The sequence below is a fragment of the Dreissena polymorpha genome, chromosome 13 (assembly GCF_020536995.1).
Source record: "Dreissena polymorpha isolate Duluth1 chromosome 13, UMN_Dpol_1.0, whole genome shotgun sequence".
Lineage (NCBI taxonomy): Eukaryota > Metazoa > Mollusca > Bivalvia > Myida > Dreissenidae > Dreissena > Dreissena polymorpha.
The window spans coordinates 65,573,354-65,580,867 of record NC_068367.1 but is presented as its reverse complement, the minus strand read 5'-3'; the positions used below and the strand labels follow the sequence as shown (position 1 = coordinate 65,580,867).

The window sequence follows — 7,514 nt, the reverse complement described above, 5'->3', positions numbered from 1 at the left end:
CTATTGTTGTCAAAACAGGGGGTGAAAAACCCAATTACCCAAAAAATTATCTATAGCCCTGCCACATCTTGCTACAGGGGACTTTTATAATTTTAATAGTTATTATTGCCTATTCTGGCTAAAACTATGCAATGTAAGTGATATTGAATAGATACAACATGTAGTTATACAGTGTATCTACATTATATGGCATCTTTTTGTAGGACACACCTTATATTGAAAGTTTCACTTCTAGTGTTGAAATTGTGTGCATTAGCATATCAAAGCAATAAGCCCCATTGTTTCTTGCAAACATATGGGCTTTGATTTAAACAATAATCAAATCCAATTACAACCCAAAAGCTGTATCAAAAGCATTGACTTCACTAAGGTACAATAGAAATGATTAGCGCTAATTGTTTACAACTGTATTATCCGTTGTGTGTTTTCAAGTGTTGCAGGCAAACGGCGGATCTGGAATAAATACAATAACGCTTTATGATCAACAACTGACTGATATACATTCTGAATTTTAATTACAAAGAAATAAAAAACGTATGAATGTGTGTTTGATTGTTTGCGTTTACCTACATTTACTATAATCTAATGTTTGTATATCAATTCAAATGTGTTTAATTAATTGACATTATTGTGCTATATACATGTAGTTAAACTGTCTGTCATAAATTGCTAGAATTAAAACAAGAGCTTTGTCACAGACTATACCACCACATGCCGCATTGCCACAGACTATGTTGCATGCTGTCTTCACAAAACAAGATAATCTAATTTATGTCGATTTTTAAGAATTATTATGCCATTATTATTTATGGCCATTTTTACCTTTGAACTCTTGAATTCATTCGCATGACAGGCCGTCCAATGACTGTGAACAGAAATAATGTAATGAGTCATGTAAAATCTCACAATGAAAGACATAGTTATGGCCCGGACAAGCTCATTTATGGCCATGTTTCACATTAGAACTTCAAGTGTGACCTTAACCTTGGAGATATTGAAGTAATTATTTTGCATGACACATTATCCAATGATTGTGAACAAAAGTACCAAGCAATTTTTAAATCTCACAATCAATGACATAGTATGGCCAGAACAAAAACATTTATGACCATTTTTGACCTTTGAACTCACAGTGTGACCTTGACCTTGGAGATATCAATGTAATTCTTTTGCCTGACACACCGTCCAATGATGGTGAACAAAGGTGCCAAATGATTTTAAAATCTCACAATGAATTACAGAGTTATGGCCCGGACAAGCTGATTTATGGCCATTTTTGACCTTTGAACTCAAAGTGTGACCTTGACCTTGGAGATATCGACGTAATTCTTTCGCACGACACACTGGCCAATGATGGTGGACAAATGTGTCAAATGACTTTAAAATCTCACAATGAAAAACATAGTTATGGCCTGGACAAGCTAATTTATGGCCATTTTTGACCTTTGAACTTAAAGTTTGACATTGACCTTGGAGATATCAACGTAAAATTATTTCACGTGACACACCGTCCAATGATGGTGAACAAATGTGCCAAGTGATTTTAAAATATCACAATAAACGACACAAGTTATTGCCCAGACAAGATCATTTATGGCCATTTTTGATCTTTGAACTCAAAGTGCGACCTTGACCTTGGAGATATCGAAGTAATTCTTTCGCGCGACAAACCGTCCAAAGATGGTGAACAAATTTGCCAAATGATTTTAAAATCTCACAATAAATGAAAAAGTTATGGCCCGGACAAGCATTTGACCCTTGAACTCCAAGTGTGACCTTGATCTTGGAGATATCAACGTACTTTTTTCACGCAACACACCGTTCCATGATGGTGAACAAATGTACCAAGTTATTTTAAAATCTAATGTTAAATGACATAGTTATTGTCCGGACAAACTTTTGGTTTAAAACACACCAAGTGACCCCGTGACCTAGTTTTTGACCCGGCATGACCCATATTCAAACTTGACATGTACATCATCTAGATACAACTTGTGACACCAAGTTTGGTGCAGATCGGATGGAATTTCGGGACAGACCAACAGACCGACCGACAGACCGACAAAGTGATTCCTATATATAGCCCCCATTACTTATTAGTGGTAATGGAGGTATAAAAATGATGTAATTATATTTGATTATAGGATATATATTTATTGTAGAAAAATAATATGTAAACAGTTATTCAGTCCCACCAATCAGCTTAATTCATAACAATCAACTTGTTAATGGCATACAGTAATAACGGCCAGTTATTACAGGGACCTTAAATAAATAAAAAAATCATTCACCTGATAATAAAAGACTAGTTAATTTACATGTGCTAAACATGGTCTACCTCCTGCAAGTTAATCTCACGGGTTTTCCCATTTTGCCCACGGCAATTTATCGCGGATATGTACTACAAACAAATCGGGCATTGACTTACACAATTTTTTTTTGTTTTAATCATAAATTACATGTAATAAATTAAAGTGCTGATGCAATAGTCATTTTTCTTTAACAAACAATTTCGAGCTGACGAAAATAAATGGTTTCACAGTTTTTGTGAAATAAACAACATAAACAATTTTTATAACATCTATAACTTCAAAATAGTAATAAAACTTAGTAAAATAAGTATATTAAGCCAGTAATTCTCATGACGACTTAAAACATGTGCTAGAACTAGGGGCTAGCTCTGTGAAAAGTGTCCTTTTTATGGCAAACCGTCAATTGGGAATTTTAACCAGTAATTATGTTAAAATATAGACGTTAAGAGATTATGAATGGGACTTGATTATTAGCCCCTATTTTCAAAATAAATAAAACTGTAAGGTCTCACCTGAGGCTCAAGAAGGTGAGATGACATGCTGGCCTCGCTGTGATTGCTAAGGGCTGAGCTTGAGTTCTACCTAATGTTGGGTTGGAGTCAAAAGGCATACTGGACCACACGACAAAACTGCTGTCATTTTTCAACACTTTATCTAGTGTCAGCTCAATGCGAGGCTGTTTTGTCTTGGAGTGTGAAGTGCTCGTAACAAACCATGATGGGTACACCTTAAGCACCGTGTTTATGTTGTTGGGAAGAATTTGCGTCTGAACCACACCGATGTATTCATCGTGCTATGAGTGTTCATACAAAGTTTTTTTTGTCAGCAACTGCGTAAAAAGCATGTTCACTTTGAACATTTTGGATGCATAAGAGGACAAACCAGGATGGTCCATAATGCTACTACTATTGAAAGCAGAAGTAGACCCCGTGGATAGCTTATGCTTCGATCTATAACTGTTTAACTGTTTCTAGATTTTCTACCATTATTCCATGTGTTGCTCTGTTAGTCCAACAAAGCATGGAAAAAATTATCCAACTTTTTATTCTTCGTACTATTCGTTGTGAAGTCCACAATCAGTGACTGTTGGTGTTACCATAACTACTGCTATAACTCAGCGTGTCTGAAATACTTGACCCGCCTCCGGCACTACAGCTTAACAAACTACTTAGGCAGGAGTGTGGATCGATCAACAGGGACATTGCAGTTGTTGAGAACAGCTTGTAAAAACTCAACATGCTCAGATATTCCAGCAGACCGGTATTGTTCAATGAAGCTTTGAAGCAGGAGGTCAAAGGGGAGGAGCTAGGGATCAGTGAAGGGGAAGGGTTGTCCTGGACTGAGGCTCCTGGGGGTCCGACTGGTGCCGTTGCCATGTCAACTCAATAACAATGCTCCTGCTCACCTGAAAACAACAACACCATGGGTGATGTGAAACAGTTACGAAAGTGTTTATACAACAATCTATAAGAAACTAAGCCTCTTGATTGGATGTGAAGGTTTCAACAGAAACATTTCATTCTCATTAATTTTTAATCAGGCATTTCATTGTTTCCTTGTAAAAAAAAACATGAAATTTAATTCAATCAGACCATTTCGTATTAAATCATTAGAAGTTTTGGTCAATGTTATATTAACATGTAAATTCATAATAACGATTTTTTTTTCTCAACTTGCAGAGATGTAATTTCATAAACCAATATGCAACTCATTAATATTCATAATTGTCATCTCAGATAAGCATGTCAAGTCCACATAAGCTTATCAGGTAGGACACTGACTTTACTGAATTTTTATAAAAAAGAGACTTCCTTTCAATAACAAAATAAAGAAGAAAGTGTTGTCACTGATTAGTTTGTGCGTACTGCACGTGCTAATCTGGGATAACAATTTCAGCACATGAATTAATACCCATTTTCCAAAAGTGCAGCTCATGTACCTTTTAAGCCATTTCTTTCCTACATAACAATAAATAAAAAAATCAATTTGTTAACAATTTAATAATTTTTAATGGTACTCATTCTATCAATCACTTTACTTTTGAAATGTCTTCACAGATGTTTTACTGTCAACATATGATTCAGTAAATGGCAGGCAACAATTTAACATTAATGTCTTCCTGAAGTTTCAACAACACACACAACTTTTTTAACATACCTTTACAGATCTTTGACTGTTAAAATCTGCTTAAAATTTAAAATAGACACAAATTCAAAAGTAAATCAACATAAAACAAAAGGTGTATACATAATTGGACAGCAAATACAGTGCAACAATTAACTTACTGCTGATCTTACGCAATAAATTTAACAGCAACTAAATGGCAACAACTCACTACAGGAGCAGATTTTAAATTCTCTCCTTTGTAAGTGTAAGCTAAATTAATTAAAAAACAACTAAAGGGCAACAGCTCACTGCTAGCAAAGATCTGCAGTTCTCTTCATTGTTAGTGTCAGCAAAATTAAATAAACAGCAACTAAATGGTCACAACTCCCTGAGCATGGTTTAGGTATACAGTTCTCTCCCTTGTTAGCTAAATTAAATAAACAACAACAAAAGGGCAACAACTCACTGCTGGTGCAGATCTAGAGTTCTCTACCTTGTGAGTGTCATCTAAAATGTCCTTCATGATGCAATCCCCACACATGGAACGACCAAGTCCCCCCATATCACAGGACTTTGATACAGCCGATCCTTTCACCAGACAGTAGTCTTCTGTGCTGAGCAGTTGCTGTAAAGTTGAGAAAACCAATCTGAAACATTTTGTCCCAGTCAGTCTTTTGAACTAGTATGTACGAAATAAACCATCAATTTTTTCCCAATAAGGGAAAGTACCTGTACCGCGTCCATTAGGACTAATTAGTGTGATAATACCTGACATTAAACAAATTTGCAGTGTGAAATCTTTCAAATGGAAATTATAATGGATCTTTTTAATAGCACGGAACTTACTTTCACAAACCCATCAAAATATTATTTTACATGCATTTTTGATTAAATGTTTAACGTAAACTGGCATATACGGAAATGCATTTTAAATGTACTTTTGTGAAAAACTGCCATTCCGTAGAATGAAACATAGCTCTGAATCATGTCCATTCCAGACAAGAAACTATTTCAAAAAAGGCGCTGACTGATACAACAAATTGGGTCGCCCAATGGCAATCAAATATCTGCTAAGAGAAAGGCTTTAATCGCCAATTCAATGGAATTCTGCACCCCAGACACTGTAAAATCATTTATATTCCTTGGCATAATTTTTTTTTAAATTACTTTTTCATGGACATGTACATTTGTGGATGTCTGATTCTGGATAAACAAGGGCTGTTTGTAAAACATGCATGCCCCCCATATGGGCTGTCCATTGTACTGGCAGCCATTGTGTGAATACGACTTTTGTAACTGTGACCTTGACCTTTGACCTAGTGACCTGAAAATCAATAGGGGTCATCTGCAAGTCACGATCAATGTACCTATGAAGTGTCATGATCCTAGGCAAAAGCGTTCTTGAGTTATCATCCGAAAATCATTTTACTATTTCAGGTCACCGTGACCTTGACCTTTGACCTTGTGACCTAAAAATCAATAGGGGTAATCTGCGAGTCATGATCAATCTACCTATGAAGTTGCATGATCCAAGGCATATGCGTTCTTGAGTTATCATCCGAAAATCATTTTACTATTTCTGGTCACCGTGACCTTAACCTTTGACCAAGTGACCTCAAAATCAATAGGGGTCATCTGCAAGTCTTGATCAATCTACCCATGAAGTTTCATGATCCTAGGCGTATGCGTTCTTGAGTTATCATTCGGAAACCATTTTACTATTTCGGGTCACTGTGACCTTGACCTTTGACCTAGTGACCTCAAAATCAATAGGGGTCATCTGCGAGTCATGATCAATCTACCCATGAAGTTTCATGATCCTAGGCGTATGCGTTCTTGAGTTATCATTCGGAAACCATTATACTATTTCGGGTCACCGTGACCTTGACCTTTGACCTAGTGACCTCAAAATCAATAGGGGTCATCTGAAGTCATGATCAATGTACCTATGAAGTTTCATGATCCTAGGTCCAAGCGTTCTTGAGTTTTCGTCTGACAACCACCTGGTGGACGGACCGACCGACTGACCTACCGACCGACATGAGCAAAGCAATATACCCCCTCTTCTTTGAAGGGGGGCATAAATATGGAATTTTCGAGGGTCATTTTCCTGTGTCTGAATAAAATTCACGGATCAGTAAACCCACAAATTCTATATTAATTAATGTCCCAAAAATAATGATTTGACATATGTCACATTGTTAAGAAAAGTGTTTGTAATGCTTAATTTTTTTATTTTTTTATATTTTGATATATGACCAATAATTTCATTATTTTTCTAAGTGTATACTTTCGTTTTAATACTTTGTAAAAATAACCTACTGAATATATTATAATTTTTTTTTAATTGTAATTATGATAATCTGTGAACAAGTTCCAACACATGAATTAGGTTCTCTTCATACATTTTTGACTGTATTATTTCATTTTGTTCTTTCTTTATTTATTTAAACAAATAAACATTTCATTATCTAATTAAAATACATTGAATACCTTTTAACGGCAATTTATAAATATATTGAGATTTTACATGAAATTTTATATCTGTAAATTATATCACATATTTTTAAACTTAGTATAGCTTAACAATTATTTTTAATTTGCATGTAGATGCATGTCATTGTCTCATTAACCACTTTTTAATCATCTTGTTTTTAATACCATATTTGTTCTCATCGGAATTTTAAATACCACTCTACAATAGACTGGAAGCAGATTTAACTTAAGAAATGTTCTGGGAAAATTGTTTATAATGCATGTGCATATTGTGTCATCCCACACTAGCCTGTGCAGTCCTCATTGGCACACCTGAGACGATACTTTACCCTTAGGCTTGACTTTTGTTTTCAACAAGGGCTGTTTGTAAAACATGCATGCCCCCCATATGGGCTGTCCATTGTAGTGGCAGCCATTGTGTGAATACGATTTTTGTCACTGTGACCTTGACCTTTGACCTAGTGATCTGAAAATCAATAGGGGTCATCTGCGGGTCACGATCAATGTACCTATGAAGTGTCATGATCCTAGGCAAAAGCGTTCTTGAGTTATCATCCGAAAATCATTTTACTATTTCAGGTCACCGTGACCTTGACCTTT

At 35.6% G+C, this 7,514-nt stretch overlaps 1 protein-coding gene across 1 annotated transcript in view; it reads right to left on the bottom strand.

The window, feature by feature from the left end:
* Positions 1–403: 403 nt before the first annotated feature.
* Positions 404–7,514, bottom strand: part of LOC127855262 (uncharacterized) — a 41,920-nt gene continuing 34,809 nt past the window's right edge. The window contains exons 6-9 of the mRNA XM_052390710.1: positions 4,912–5,043; positions 2,825–3,717; positions 823–865; positions 404–453 (exon numbers count right to left, since the gene is read on the bottom strand). The gene's annotated coding sequence lies outside the window, so the exon portion shown is untranslated. The remainder of the gene's footprint in view (positions 454–822; positions 866–2,824; positions 3,718–4,911; positions 5,044–7,514) is intronic.